A 16,706-nucleotide genomic window follows, 5' to 3' on the forward strand; every position below is an offset into this window, starting at 1 on the left:
GTATCGTAGGTCAGAGGTTCAGAAGCCAAAGTCAGGGGGTCCAGAAGTCAATGGCCGTTTTCGCACTAGCGTTTGCTCCGTCGTAGCGCCCCATTTACCTCCGGATCTTCTCTTGGATTTCGCACATCTTGCTCCGGCGCTGCGGTTTGCTCCGGCGCTACAGGGATTTTACGCCGGAGTATGTTTTTCAGCATGTTGCCGGAGTTTCCGAAAACCTCCGGATCCACTCCGGATCCACTCAGCGGAGTTTGCTGTGGGAAATCCATCCACGCCGGATCGACTGCTTTGTGGGCGGCACCCTCTCCCTTTCCGTCCTCCCACCCCATCCACCCCCTTGGCCAATCATCAGCCTTTCGCGGCGCTTCCCCGAAGTGCCGGCGCGGCCATTTTTTTTTTTTAACTTCACAGTTTTGCGTAATAGCGATATTTCGAAATTAACAAAGGGAAAAAAAAAAACCCCTCCTGGAATAGTTGCGTTATTTCGCTGTTGCGTTATCCCCCGCCTCTTCTCCCTTTAGGGGCCCCGGTGGGGGGACCGCGGCAGCCCCCCCAGCAGGCCTTTTCCAGCCAGTTCGTTTCAGGTCTAGTTTGGGGAGGGCGAGCGGGAAGGAGGCGGGTTCAGCGGGCCGGCGGAGGGGCCCCGGCAGCTTCGACTCTCCCCAGCTCAACCCCCCCCACTTCACTTCCATTTGCGCCCCGCTTGACCCCGCCGGCTTCCCGCTGCCGCCGCCGCCTTGGCAAAGGGAGCCCAGCCGCCCAGAGACATTTGGCGGCGGCGGCGCTTCTCCATTGTTGGGGGGGGGGAATCTAGTGCCGGTGCGGGCCAAAGCGTTCATGTGTGTGTGTTAAAAACGGAATGCCTCCCTCAGCTGTGCCACCAGGATTTCTGGACCTGCACAAAATCGCCATGTATAAAATGGGAAGTTGGAGTCCTGCATTCTTCTCCCTGGCTACATTCCGCTCGGTTAGAAAATAGACGGAGCTCGCTCTTCACACCCGCCACAGAAGGGGAAGGAGAGAATGGGGCGGGGGGGGGAGCTCTGGCAGCAGGAATCAGTCAGGTCCCCCGTTGCAAGCGCCAGCCGGAGAGGGGAAAGAGAGCGGAGGAAATCCCAGCTTCGCCACCCGGGAGGGAGCGAAGGGAAGAAGCTGCCACACACACACACACACACAAACCCCTCGATTTCTCTCTCTTCGTTATTGCGATATTTCGCAAATTCAGAATTTGGGGGGGGAATATAGTGCTAGGAATGCTTCTGTTAATACATAAAGGACTGTGGAGGACTCTACAGCTGCAGCCAATCCATGAGCAGCAGCAGCACACGTGATGCGGTTTGTCCACGAAATGAAGGGGAGGGAACAGCTCGATGTTACGTTAGCACGTTAGTACGTTAGTACGTCATTACGCAACCAGACTTGCGCTTAAAAAAAAAATGATTGACAGGGCATCGAACTCAAGCCGATGCCAGTGGGAAAACGATTTGAGCCGGGGCTTCAGGGAAGGCGACTCCGCAAAGAGTCACTAGTGGAAAAACGAGAAAAATGATCCGGAGATAATTGCGCCGGGGAATAAGGGGAGCAAACGCTAAGTGGGAAAACGGCCAATGCCAGAGTCAGGGGGTCCAGAAGCCGGTCAGAAGCTGAAGTGGATGCTAGAACGTCAGGTAAGTGACTAGTTGCTTCCACAAAGCCTTCTCTCAAAGCCCACAGCTATATAGCCCTCTGCTGTCTGTTGCCCATTTGGGCTAATTGCTGACTCAGAGGGCAGCCAGGATCCTGCTGAGACTCAAGCACCCTCACTCCTAGAAGGGCCAGAATCCTTTCAAAACTCAGGGCTCAGGGAGCGTCTTGCTCATGAGCGTGCCGCCCTCCTCCGATCCCTGAGGTCCTGACGAAGGCGGTCACGCACACGAGCCACCCGAGAGGGCGAGGCAGAGGGGCTTGGATCTTCTCCAGCAGGAGGCAGGGGCACTGGTGCAGGTGGCAGGGGCACAGTTTCTTCTGCAGGCTCGGCTTCTTCTCCAGGGCCCCCAGCACCCATGACACTCTGGCTCTTTCTTTCCTTCCCCAGGGGACTGGGCAGGGGGGGAAGGAGCCTCAGCCAATAGAAGGAAGAAAGACTTGGCTCAGCAGCTCTACTGTGCAATTGAGAGAGCCTGACAAAACAAGCTATTCCTCCCCCCTTCCTCCCCAAGGGAGGAGCCTCAGCCAATGGAGAGAAATAGAGGTTTTGCTCTGTAGCTCCTGTGTGATTGAGGAAGCCTGGCAAAGCAAGCTGTGATGCAGAAGGAAGCAAGAGAGAGGGAGAAGGAAGCAGATGACAGGCAGTTGCTCAGGGGCCTGATAGGAGCCCTCTGGGGACCTGATTCGGCCCCCGACCTGCATGTTTGACAACCTTGTTATAGACAAGATAACTGCAAATTACCCCTCTATGTTGAGTATGCAGTTTTAAAATTACTTTCTCCTATGCAGCCACAATGTCTGCTTTATATGTTTTGGTTATTTCCCCTTTTTTGCGGGGGGAAATATTAGAAAGTTTGCGAAATCTTAGCGTTCAGCAGAATTCTCACAGGGGGGGTTGAACAATGGAGCCCAGGAGCTAATAGTTGGGGTGGGGGTAAGAAAGAGCGAGCACAATAATATTTGGAGGTTCTGAAGCTTCGCTCCTGCCCAAAATGAGGCCTGGTACCACGCAGGGCCGTAGCCAGGATTTCACGTTTGGTGGGCACACCACAGGGTTTGTTGTTGGGGGGGTGGAGTGCGAGGAGCCACCTGGTTTGGTGGCCCTGTGCTCTTAGCATTGTAAGCTGCCCTGAGTTCCACAATCTAACCCCCCTTTGCCTGGATGGTCACAGCAGCTCTGCTCCCCCCCACCTCCTTCTTATGTGCCCCTCTCTCAGAGAGAGACCTTGTGACTCCCCCCCCCCCTTGCTCTGCATGCTGTGTTAGGGAAGGGGAGAGAAAAAAGCAAAAAGACCAGCAGCAATAGGGTTGCCAATCCCCAGGTGGGGGCAGGGGATCCCCCGGTTTGCAGACCCTCCCCCCGCTTCAGGGTCGTCAGAAAGCGGGGGGAGGGGAGGGAAATGTCTGCTGGGAACTCTGTTATTCCCTATGGAGATTTATTCCCATAGAAAATAATGGAGAATTGATCTGTGGGTATCTGGGGCTCTGAGGGGGGCTGTTTTTTGAGGTAGAGGCACCAAATTTTCAGTACAGTATCTAGTGCCTCTCCGCAAAATACCCCCCCTAGTTTCAAAACGATTGGACCAGAGGGTCCAATTCTATGAGCCCCAAAAGAAGGTGCCCCTATCCTTTATTATTTCCTATGGAAGGAAAGCATTGAAAAGGTTGGCCAGAACTCCCTTTAGAGTTCAATTATGCTTGTCACAGCCTTGATTTTGACTCCACCCCAAAGTCTCCAGGCTCCACCCCCAAAGTCTCCTGGCTCCACCCCCAAAGTCCCCAGATATTTCTTAAATTGGACTTGGCAACCCTAAGCAGCAATGATGCTACTTGTTCAGAGTGGTAGTGAGCAAAGGAGACAGATTTGGGTGGGGCCCTCCATACAGTTGGAACAGGGGTTTGAAAGGATGGGCCTGGCCTGGTCTCTCCCACGCCCCCCTGTAGCTACGGGCGCGGTACTGCGTCAGGTTAATTTCACATTCGCCAGATATTATGTTTTCAACGTGCTGTAGCAACCCTTTGCGACCTCAGTGCCCAGTTGCTGGCTGTTCAGAGAAACTGGCCAACCACTGTGTGAGGTGAGATGCTTGACCCTGCTGAGGCCCCTCCCCTTTCCAAACCTTGCCTGCCCCCCAAATCTCCCGAAATTTCCCAGCCTAGAGCTGGCAACCCTAAATAGGGGACAGATGGGAAGCTGTGGACAGTGATCCATAAAGGTGATCGCTTAGTTCCCCCATTAGACTGCTTGAGAGGTGCTCCCCTCCCATTTGTTTTACCATCCAACCCCACCAAAGAATTCAAAGAGGGTGAAAGCGTGTGTATTTTTTATTTATTTTATTTAGTAGGCTTATATTCCACCCTTTCCCATAACGGGCTCTGGGCGGATGACAACATAAATTGAACAATAAAAACCTAAAATTTAAATTTGAAACAATATAATAAAAACCCAGACAATAGATCAATAAAACAAAATAAAGTGCATTATCGGCAGGAAGGGCACATTTCACAAGATACAGCAGTCTTGGACCCAAGGAAAATGATGTTAATAAGATTCAGCAACATAATAAGGCTGTAAAGCATGGTGTCACAACAAGGGAAGCCAACTGGTGGAATAGCTGCTAAAACTGGACGTCCACTGCCGTGTTGGATACTGGCATGAGTTTTTTGTTATTTTTTAAAAAACCAGAGTATTTTACATTTTTCACATGCATACTGAAATCTGAATTCTTTTCCATGCGCTCCTGTTCTTTTTCTTCTGTGAGACACTTGGCTTTTAAGCTTCTCTACCGATTTTTAAGCTACTAGCATCAACTGCAACACTGGTACAGAAGTAGTATTTTGTCACCTGCCTACAAGGTGGTAGGCTTTTAAAAACATGTATCCATTGATTGACCAATAATCACCTTTCTCCTCAGAGAGGACCCAGAGTGGCGGACACCATACTCTTATCCTCTGTTATAACCTCACAATCAGGGCATTTTTTATAGCAGGATCTCCTTTGCATATCAGGCCACACCTCCCTGATGTAGCCAATCCTCCTGCAGCTTACAGTAGGACCTGTACTAAGAGCCTTGTAAGCTCTTAGAGGATTGGCTACATCAGGGGATTGTGGCCTAATATGCAAAGGACTTCCTGCTACAAAGGGAAAAAAGCGCTCTGCTCACAATAACCCTGTCACAATAACCCTGTGAGGTGGGATGTGACCAGCTCTGGGTTGTGAAATACTTGGGAGAGTTGGTGGGGAGGGGGGGAGCCTGGAAAGGGTGGAGTTTTGGGAAGGGAGGGGACTCTGCAGGTATAACGTCATAGAGTTCACCTTCCAAAGCAGCCATTTTTACCTTGAGGTTGGCAGCCCTCATGTGACTGGCCCGGGGCTACCCAGCAAGCTTCCATGGCACAAGTGGGAATCTGACAGGGTCTCCCAGATGCCAGTCCCGCACTCTAACCACTATACATCACTGCCCCACCCCCCACACAACCCAGGCTTGAGTCTGATCTTCTCTTCTAATCAGGCCTCTCTAAGTCCCACTTTTCCTCATGAGGTGCTTCATTTTAAGGGATCTTTTGTCCCAACAAAGGACAGAATCCTCAATATGTCACAAAAGAGACAATTCCAGGCAGTAAAGACACAGGACCAAGGTGATATGGTTGAATTATGACATTTATCAGATAATGTTTTGATTGCCCTCAGTTTAACTCATTTGTTGGTCGCCATCAAGATGGGCCATCTGTCAAATGAAGGCAGTGCAGAGAAGGCGAAAAACCGGGGACCACCAGGGAAAAATTCCTTCTAAGCTCCAAATAGCGGCAACTGGAAAAACAATCCTGAACTGTCGGGTTAAAATGGTGGGCATTGCAGTGACAAGAAATTTATTGTGATGAACAGTCATTGTCTTCTGCATCCCGAGTCTTCGGCAAGGCTGCCTCGAGAGAGAAGCCCGTGGCGTCTTCTGTCTTCAGCTGCTCTGCTAAAGAGGGTTCATAATGAATGGCTCCCATATCGGGGAGATCGTCCCGTAAACGGGAGGATAGTTTTGCTGGAAGAGAAAGTTACCTACCTGACTTACCTTCTGCAGGTGGGCACTGCGCTGAGGACAAGGAACTTGTCATGAACAGCCATTGTCTTCGGGATCCTGAGGGTGTCTTCGGCAAGGTTGCCTCGAGAGAGAAGCCCGTGGCATCTTCTGTCTTCAGCTGCTCTCTCAGAGGGTTCATAATGAATGGCTCCCATATCTGGGAGATCGTCCTGTAAGCGGGAGGATAGTTTTGCTGGAAGAGAAAGTTACCTACCTGACTTACCTTCTGCAGGTGGGCACTGCAGTGAGGACAAGGAACTTGTCATGAACAGCCATTGTCTTCGGGATCCTGAGGGTGTCTTCGGCAAGGCTGCCTCGAGAGAGAAGCCCGTGGCATCTTCTGTCTTCAGCTGCTCTCTCAGAGGGTTCATAATGAATGGCTCCCATATCTGGGAGATCGTCCTGTAAGCGGGAGGATAGTTTTGCTGGAAGAGAAAGTTACCTACCTGACTTACCTTCTGCAGGTGGGCACTGCGCTGAGGACAAGGAACTTGTCATGAACAGCCATTGTCTTCGGGATCTTGAGGGTGTCTGCGGCAAGGCTGCCTCGAGAGACAAGCCCGTGGCATCTTCTTTCTTCAGCTGCTCTGCTAAAAAGGGTTCATAATGAATGGCTCCCATATCTGGGAGATCGTCCCGTAAACGGGAGGATAGTTTTGCTGGAAGAGAAAGTTACCTACCTGACTTACCTTCTGCAGGTGGGCACTGCGCTGAGGACAAGGAAATTGTCATGAACAGCCATTGTCTTCGGGATCCTGAGGGTGTCTTCGGCAAGGTTGCCTCGAGAGAGAAGCCCGTGGCGTCTTCTGTCTTCAGCTGCTCTCTCAGAGGGTTCATAATGAATGGCTCCCATATCTGGGAGATCGTCCTGTAAGCGGGAGGATAGTTTTGCTGGAAGAGAAAGTTACCTATCTGACTTACCTTCTGCAGGTGGGCACTGCGCTGAAGACAAGGAACTTGTCATGAACAGCCATTGTCTTCGGGATCCTGAGGGTGTCTTCGGCAAGGTTGCCTCGAGAGAGAAGCCCGTGGCATCTTCTGTCTTCAGCTGCTCTCTCAGAGGGTTCATAATGAATGGCTCCCATATCTGGGAGATCGTCCTGTAAGCGGGAGGATAGTTTTGCTGGAAGAGAAAGTTACCTACCTGACTTACCTTCTGCAGGTGGGCACTGCGCTGAGGACAAGGAACTTGTCATGAACAGCCATTGTCTTCGGGATCCTGAGGGTGTCTTCGGCAAGGTTGCCTCGAGAGAGAAGCCCGTGGCATCTTCTGTCTTCAGCTGCTCTCTCAGAGGGTTCATAATGAATGGCTCCCATATCTGGGAGATCATCCTGTAAACGGGAGGATAGTTTGGTGGAAGAGAAAGTTACCTACCTGACTTACCTTCTGCAGGTGGGCACTGCGCTGAGGACAAGGAACTTGTCATGAACAGCCATTGTCTTCGGGATCCTGAGGGTGTCTTCGGCAAGGTTGCCTCGAGAGAGAAGCCCGTGGCGTCTTCTGTCTTCAGCCGCTCTCTCTGAGGGTTCATAATGAATGGCTCCCGTATCTGGGAGAATCGTCCTGTAAACGGGAGGATAGTTTTGCTGGAAGAGAAATCTACTTACCTGACTTACCTTTGTCAGGTGGCCTCTTTCAAATATGAGGGTGCACCTGGATCCTGAAAGGGAATGTTACACATTTTGCCATCTTCTACCTTTTGCAGGTAACCTCTCCTAACAAGAGGGGGATGGGAGAGGACTGAGATCAGTCCAGCAGGCCACGGCGGGGAGGGTGCCTCTGAGGATAGGCCAGAAATCCTGGCTTTTTATAGAAATGGTCTGATTTCCTAAGCAACATGGAGCATTATGTTATCGTAGAGGCTGTCTTGGCTTCATTGTGACTGATTTTTCCCCCCCATAGGCAGGTTTGAGACCTGTTGGTTTGGGGTATAAGTATGATCATTGTCACTGATAATGACAAAAATGTAAAGAAATAATTATATACGGGGCTTTTTTGGTAGCAGGAACTCCTCTGTCTATTAGGCCATGCCCCTCTTATGTAGCCAGTCCTCCAAGAGCTTACAGGACTCTTATTACAAGGCCTACTGTAAGCTCCAGGAGGACTGGCTACATCAGGGGTGTGTGGTCTAATATGCAAAGGAATTCCTGCTACAAAAACAAGCCCTGATTATATACATTGTTGGTTGCATACAGATTTTTGAAGGTTTATTAGTACAGTTTACACAGTGGTTATTTCCATTACTAGTCTGATTCCCATGTTTTTGTTAGGTGGTTTGTTTCCTATCTTAAGGAAATGATGGACAAAATTTTTTTTTTTGCATTCACTAATGATGATAAATATAGAATAACAGCAAATTACCCCTCTGAGTATGCAGCTTTTAAAATTACTTTCTCCTATGCGGCCACAGTGTCTGCTTTATATCTTTTGGTTATTTCCCCATTTTTGTGGGGAAAAATATAACAAAGTTTGAGAAATCTTAAAAAGTTCAGCGAAATTCTCACAGCGGGTTTGAACAATGGAGCCTAGAAGCATGTAGTTGGGGTGGGGGGTAAGAAAGAAAGAGCACAATAAAATTTAGAGGTTCTGGAGCTCTGCTCTTGGTTAGCTCCTGCCCAAAATGAGGCCTGATGCTTCACATGACAAATGTCTTCCTTTCTGGCAGCCATTAAAGAAACACTGCCCTTCATTTCACGGAGGGTTGCCAACAACCTGGAGATACATATATCGTGTCCCTTTTAATGAGTGGGAATAGGCAGGTGCTGTGGTTCATGGTATGGGGGTAAAGAATATGACCAGGTATATAACACCCCACTAACCTTCAGAGGTGAGACAGGGTACTTTCCATGGTGGCACCTTGCCTCTGAAATGCCCCCCTTGTGGTTTGCTTGGGGCTTACTTTGTTTTCATTTTGGGTGCCAGGTCAAAACACACCTTTAAATCCAGGCCTTTCAGTTTGCTAACCCTTTTAACAGCTGACTTGTGTTTTATGAATTACTTTAAGTGGGGGGGGGGGTTTGTAGCATACTAGACCACACACTCGACGTACCCAGTCCTCCTAGAGCTTACGGCAGGCCCTGTAATAAGAGCCCTGTAAGCTCCTGGAGGATTGTGGCCTAAAATGCAAATCAGGGGTGCGTGGCCTAAAATGCAAAGGAGCTCCTGCTACAAAATGAGCCCTGGAGGATCACCAAGGAAGTGCAGGGTTGCTACGCAGAGGCAGGCAAGGGCAAACCACCTCTGCTCCTCACTTGCCTTGAAAGCCCCTTGTTGGGCTTTCTGTAACTCAGCTGCAACTTGACGGCACTTTGAACACATGTATTAGTCCAAGCACAGAAGATTACTGCTCTTTTTATGTCCCTCTGTTGTTAACGAATGCCAGTGCTGTTGTTTCTAGCATCACTGGGAATGAACAGAACAGGTGTCCCTTTTGATCCGGCTTCGGCACTCTTCTGATCTCCTCAAACAATCTGTGCTCTACGACGGCCGCATGCTCCTCTACAAAGGCAGATATAGCGATAAGGGTATAGAGAAATTCCTATGGCTTGGATCCTATGAACGAGGTCTCGGCATGCCAGTCTCTGCCACGGGATGTACTTCCTGTTCTGCTAAGACTTCCTTTTGGGGAAGATCAATGGTTTTCAATGCTTTGTTCTTTTACATTTGCTGTAGGGCTTGCAAAGGCAGAGATGTTCTTCCTGGCATTCGGTCGAGGACAGCGATGGCCTGGCACTCTCACATTCTGCCCTCTCTCCTTTCTTCACCTCCCTATATCATATTTATCCAGGGGACAAGCAGGCATTGAAAAATGTTGTGGTGAGGCCCAGGGGTAGAATCCTAGCAGTTCCTTTGCATATTAGGCCACACCCCCTGATGTGGCTAATCCTCCTGGAGCTTACAAGGCTCTTTTTTGCAAGCTCTTGGAGGATTGGCTACATCAAGGGTGTGTGGCCTAATATGCAAAGGAGCTCCTGCTAGAATCCCACCCCTGGTGTGGCCTAATATGCAAAGGAGTTCCTGCTACCATAAAAGCCCTGATATATATTGGAAAGGGGGAATCAATTGTGTAGGAAGCACGAACTTGTATCCCCGATCCTCCACATTTCCCAGTTAAGGGGAAAATGCTGTTCAAAGAAATTGCAAAGATGACTTTTGAGTCCAACAAGACAAAGAATTTTTACTTACAAAAATGGAAGCACTTCTTACATGACAAATTCATGTAGGCACATTTAACTTATATGGTGAACAGATTAACTTCAAAAATGTTACAGCATCGAGACAGAGAAGAGAGGTCCTATAAGATGAAACACAGAAGGCAAGCAAGGGTCAAAGATGCTCGAGATCTCACCAATGAGAGGGTGGGGCCAATTGCCACATGTGCCTGAGTGACAGAATTCTCTTAACCCTTTCCCTTCCAGATTCTTTTGCGTGCAAGAAGAGCCCTGTAAGCTCTTGGGAGGATTGGCTACAGATCAGGGGTGTGTGGCCTAATATGCAAAGGAGTTCCTGCTACAAAAAAAGCCCTGGGGATATCCATTTACACTGCTTGACACATCTAACCAAGCAGAAACCCACGAGTCATACATGCCTCTTCTTACAAACACTTTTGTTAACAAAGGCATTTGGACTCAGTTTGCCAGCCCCCAAGATTAGTACAATCCCTTGTTGAGTGCTGTGAAATAAATTCCTTCAAGGAATATCAGTCCCGGTGACTTTGTTGGTTGTCTCTGTGAAGGAACTTTATTTAAGTGGAATTTTCAGCCCCGCTCGGTAATCATTGTAGCGGATCAGCAGGTCCAAAATATTTGTTTCATTAGCGTGCTCCATCAAGATGGCCTTCTCTAATGACCTGGTTATCACAGGGTAGCAAAAGGTACAGCAGATCTTAGCAAACAACCCTTTGAATGGAAGATGATAGGAAAGGGCAGCGTCTCTCTTAGGAATAATCCGGAACAGAAAAGCCAATTATTCATCAGTCTGATTTTACTACGGTGGAAATCGGAGCGACAGGCATACTTGTAATACCTGAGATCCTTTTGCTTTGAGTCCTTCATGAAAAGCTATACAACACAAGAGAATATTGACCAAAAAGAGATATTGTGGAGTTTAAAAATGTGTAGAAAGAAGAATTGAAGATTTATACCCCGCCCTTCTCCCTGAACCAGAGACTCAGAGCGGTTTACAATCTCCTATGTCTTCTCCCCCAACAGACACCCTGTGAGATGGGTGGGGCTGAAAGGGCTCTCACAGCAGCTGCCCTTTCAAGGACAGCTCCTGTGATAGCTATGGCTAACCCAAGGCCATTCCAGCAAGTGCAAGTGGAGGAGTGGGGAATCAAACCCGGTTCTCCCAGATGAGTCCACACACTTAACCACTACACTAAACTGGCTCCATCAAAAGGACAATCAAAATGATCAGGGGGGCTGGAACACCTTTCTTTTGAAGAGAAGCAAATAGGTTTGGGGCTTTCTTAGTGGAGGTGATCTGGGGGAAGAAGGGAACAGAAAAGAAGGCAATAAAATAGTGAATGGACAGAAAATCCCCCCTCCCCTCCTGTAATACTAAATGGGGGGCTGTTTTGCATTTTAAATTTCCTCTCTTGTAACTAGTTCGTATCTTGGGGGGCAGGCCTGTTCTGTTCTGCATGTACTTCTTCACCCAACGGGCAATTAACACATGGAATTCACTGCCACAGGAGGTGGCTGCGACGGCTATAAGCATAATAATCTTCAAGAGGGGACTGGATAAGCATCTGGAGCACAGGTCCATCAGTGGCTACGAGCCGCAGTGTATTGTCTGAATTCTCTGTCTGGGGCAGTGATGCTCTGTCTTCTTGGTGCTGGGGGGGGCACAGTGGGAAGGCTTCTAGTGTCCTGGTCCCACTGATGGGCCTCCTGATGGCACCTGGTTTTTTTGGCCACTGTGTGACAAAGAGTGTTGGACTGGATGGGCCATGGCTTCTCTTATATTCTTATGTTTTCTAGCAGTTGACTCGATATTCCATCACAGATGTCTAGCATATGTCACCGCACTTCAAAAAGGATATTATAGCATTGGAAAAAGTCCAGAAAAGGGCAACTAGAATGATTAAAGGTTTGGAACACTTTCCTTATGAAGAAAGGTTAAAACACTTGGGGCTCTTTAGCTTGGAGAAACGTCGACTGTGGGGTGACATGATAGAGGTTTACAAGATTATGCATGGGATGGAGAAAGTAAAGAAATAAGTACTTTTCTCATCATACAAGAATTTGTGGGCATGCAATGAAATTGCTGAGCTGTCAGGTTAGAACGGATAAAAGGAAGTACTTCTTCACCCGAAGGGTGATTAAGTTGTGGAATTCACTGCCACAGAAGGTGGCGGAGGCTACAAGCATAGCCAGCTTCAAGAGGGGATTGGATAAAAATATGGAGCATAGGTCCATCAGTGGCTATTAGCCACAGCATATTGTTGGAACTCTCTGTCTGGGGCAGTGATGCTCTGTATTCTTGGTGCGGGGGGACAAAGTGGAAGGGCTTCTAGCCCCACTTGTGAACCTCCTGATAGCACTTGGGTTTTTTTGGCCACTGTGTGACACAGAGTATTGGACTGGATGGGCCACTGGCCTGATCCAACATGGCTTCTCTTATGTTCTTAACAGCCCTGCAGACTTAAACTGCAGGTTTCGATGCCAGACATAACTGATGTAATATTGAATACGCCACTAGAGAGAGCAAAATACACAACAGAAACACCCCCCCCCTAAAAAAAGAAAAAAAAGAACAGGAACTTAAAAGGGAGGGAAATGAGAATGCAGAAAGGCCTGAGGATTAGAAGCATTCACAGAGGACAGGTCTATCCATGTAGTAACTAAATGGAGCGGCCATGTTCTGAAAAAGCATTGTTAGAGAGTCATTGCAAGAGAGCCCCCGTGCCTTGTGGGCTTCCAAGGGGACTCTGGTTGGCCACTGTTGGAAACACAGGATCCAGCAATAGGGAATTAATGCATGGAATGCACGCATGCGGAAGTTTACCCCAAATTAAACATTGTTGGTCTTAAAGATGCCACTGAACTCAAACTTTGTTCTGTGGCCTCAGTTCTGTACTTCACCATAAATCATCTAGGCTTGTTCCTGAGTCTTTTCCACTGTGGCACCTACAGGAAGAGTTTGTCAGAGATGAATCCGGAGAGTTCTGTTGCCACACCTTCTGGAAGGCATGGTGGTTATTATTCTGAGAGACATTTGCTCTGTGGATTCCCTGGGGACAGGAGCTCTGTCTAGATCAGGGTGGCCAAACTGCAGCTTGGGAGCCACATGTGACTCTTTCACACATATTGTGTGACTCTTGAAGCCTCCACCGCCCTGTCAGCTGGCTTGGAGAAGCCATTTGTTTCTTCAAATCACTTCTCCGACTCAAGCAAACCAGTGGCTTGGAGAATGCATTTAAAGTTGCTTTTTTCCACCTCTTCCTCCCTCCCCCCATCTATTTTCCTTCCTTCAAACATCTGACTTTCATTTCTTGTAGCTCTCAAACATCTGATACTTATTCTATGTGGCTCTTACATTAAGCAAGTTTGGCCACCCCTACATTTTAATTTTTGGCCTCCTTTTAACTGCCTGATGGTTTGATCTCAGGAGCTGGGTTTTTCACCTCTGGTCTTTGACCTTATTTGTCATGGGCTATTCAAGAATGGGTACAGCAAATGCAGAGAGCCAGTTCTGAGCGGCCATCTTAGTTTTTAGGAGATAAAACTGAACAGACTGCAATTTTCTACTGGGAAAGGGGCCAAATCTGGTCTTTCCTCAAAACCAAGATCCCTGCACAAAGGGAACAAATCTGACGGCACCACAATAAGTATCCCTCCAATAAACCCATTTACTTTCTGATGCATCGACTGACTGGTTGTGGCTGTGGGACCAAGCAAAACCCTATAACTGAAAGTGGGGGAAAACACAGCGTGCTTCTGAGGAGTTGTCCTTGAAAGGGCAGCTACTATAAGAGCTCTCTCAGCCCCACCTACCTCACAGGGTGTCTGTTGTGGGGGAGGAAGGTAAAGGAGATTGTGACCACCCTGAGATTCAGAGTGAAGGGCAGGCTATAACTCCAATATCATCATCTTCTTCTGCATGAGAGCCGGTGTGATGTAGCAGCCTAACCTACCGCACAAGGTTGTTGTGAAGAGAAAATTGAGGGAGAGCAATGTAATAAGCCAGTTTGAATGCCCAGGGTTAGAGAAAGGCCAGGTATAAACCAAGGAAATAAGCAGAGTTTTCACTCCCGCTTCCCCCCTCAAACTATAGCCCCCCCTTGCCCATGTGCCCCAAGCCACGCCCCCTCTCCAAACTCCACCAGGCTGAATGCATAGCAAAACCAGATCTGCTAGATTCCACAACCCGCCCCCCCTTCCTTTCTTCCCTTTCCTGCATTTGCATCCTCCGGTCCTGGCAGGCTTCCAAGCTCCAAATTCCCCATTCAGGCCGAAGGCTTGCAGTCACACACACTAAATAATGCACTTTCAATCCACTTCCAATGCACTTTACAACTGGATTTTACGGTGTGAACTTGCAAAATCCAGTTGGAGACTGCATTGGAAGCGGCTTGAAAGTGCCTTATTTAGCTTGTTATGACCACAGCCTTCGTTGCAAGCTCGGCCCGGAGCGAAGCTGGAACCGGGAAGCAGGAACCGCCGAGGAAGAGGCGGCAACTATCCTCGACCGAGGCAGCCAACCCGGATTGCAGGGCCCCCATCCGCCATCCACCCGAGTTAGGGGGGGGGGGGAAATCCATAGCATTTTTCTTTGCTCCCTCCTCCTCCTAAGAGGAAAAAGACACATCTTCCGCCCGCTCCTCCTCGCCGGATCACGCCCACGGGGTGTTCCCGACGCCCGTCTGTTTTGCAGCAGCAGCAGCAGCCCTGAAAGGAGGGAGGGAGAGAGAAAGAAAGCAAAGCCCCCACCCCTGCCTTGCTACGGCCCGTCGCCCCGCGTTGCTGACTTTGCACCTGGGGGTGGCGAGCACGCTTCGCCCGCCTTTATCACCTGATCTAACCTGCTGGAAGGGAAGGGGGAAGATCCGAGCAGGACTGGGCTAGGCTGGAAGGGAGGGATCGAGAGAGACACCAGCCGAGAGAAGCCGCCGCCTCCTCCTCCTCCTGACGTCTGGAACCTGCTGTGCAAGTGAGCGCGGGCGGCGCTGCTGCTGCTGCTTCTTCCACTTCCACCGCCTCCCCTTCCCCGACGCCCGGCAGCTGGAAGCAAGAGAAGGCAGCCCTTGGGCGGCCGCCGCGTGCAATGCCGTAAGCCGCGCTAGGAGGCCAGCCGCCGGCAGAGGGGGGTCTCTTCTCGCGCCTGGAAGGTGGGCAGGGCTGGGGAGGGGGAACGGTGCAAGGGAGAGGTTGGGGGAGCCGCGGCTGGGGAGGGGAAGATCGCGGTCTGCAGCTGCTCCCCTCCGCTTGGCCTGCGGCCTCCGGCGCACCTGGGCGGGCTGCATCGGCCAGCCGGCCCTCCCCTCCCGCCCTGCGCCGCCGCGCTCCCCCCCCCACCCGTGCAAAGGCCCGGAGGATGACCGAGGAGGAGGAAGCCGCTTCTGCTTCTTCTCTCTGCTGCAGGAGCGGAGCTGGGATGGGAAAGAGGTGCGGAGGGTTTTTCAAAGGACGGGCGGGGGAAGGGGGCATTCCCACCCACCCCCAAAGTGGGGAGTTGGTGCTAGATTTGGGGCTGGGGAGAGGAAGGATGGAAGGGGGGGGCGGGGACGCAGGTTGGGATGGCGCGGAGGAGCTGGGGGAGGCGGTAAGGGGCGAAGGATTCAGCCCAGGTGAGGGGGATGGATGGATGGAGGAAGGGGGTTTGGCCTTTCCCACCTTACCTGGGATGTCAGTCGGTTCTGGGGTGAGTGATGGCGATGCTGAGGGGGGTGGGATGGCGAATGCGGGGGTCGAGGTGGCCCTTGGAAGGTTTCCTTTATTTCACAATGGCTGTGGTTTATGTGCGTGTTTGTGTATGGATGTGTGTGTGTGTGTGGGAGAGTCTGGTTTAAATCTCAGGCTGGGATTGGAAATCCCTGTCTCCAGCCGGTTCTGGGTCCTCCTGCTAAAAACCCTTTCTGACACCAAATAATGTGTATATATTTATATATCTATGTATATTTCAGAGACCCAGAGATCCAGCAGCTTAGGTTTCTACCTCTGCTGCCCCCCCTCTCCTCCCCAGTCTGCCTTCCAAACAAAGAGACCAGGTCTGAAGGCTCTCTGCTATGGCCCAATGGCTCACTGACCTACCGGCGAAACACATCCAGAAACGCAGGCAGATCTGGCAGGCTCATGTTTTTATTGTCAGACCGTTCCTTTGACTGCTCCTGCTCTGGATATTGGTCTCTCTCTGTTCTCTCTCTCTACCCCCCCTCCCTTTTCCTGGGTGTGTATAGCTGCTGGCAGCGGCTTTGTAATGGTGGCGGCTCTGGAATTGCCCAGCCCAGCATAATTGGCATCTGGAGCCTGCCAAGCCAGGTTCACCCTCCTTGGGCACAATGATTTTTCATCTCTCCCCAATGCTCTGCTGTTCTATTGTAATGGTTTGCACAATCATGTGCTTCGTTTAGGGAAATCCCATCTCTTTCTCTCCCCTCTCCCTCTCTCTTTAAAGTCTGCAGAAATGCCCAGCCAGATTATGGTGGCCTTGTTCGGTGTGTTTGCTTTCAAACCTTCCCCTCCTCCTAGGGAAATGTCCATAATAAGTATTAGTTGCTCACAGGATCTGGTGCTATTGGGGGGAGTGTAGTGTGTTGCAGAGAGCTGGTTAAAGATACAGCTTGCCCAATCGGAGCGCAAATGAACTGGCAGCTTGACTGCTCCGACTTGTGTGTGTGCGTTGTGGGCCGACAGAAGCTTGCCTGGCATGTTTATTCCCTTCCTCCTAGCAACGGATGCCAACAAGTCCCTGCAACCCGGCTGCATGCATTGGCAGACTGT

Source organism: Heteronotia binoei, chromosome 21, assembly GCF_032191835.1.
Source record: "Heteronotia binoei isolate CCM8104 ecotype False Entrance Well chromosome 21, APGP_CSIRO_Hbin_v1, whole genome shotgun sequence".
Lineage (NCBI taxonomy): Eukaryota > Metazoa > Chordata > Lepidosauria > Squamata > Gekkonidae > Heteronotia > Heteronotia binoei.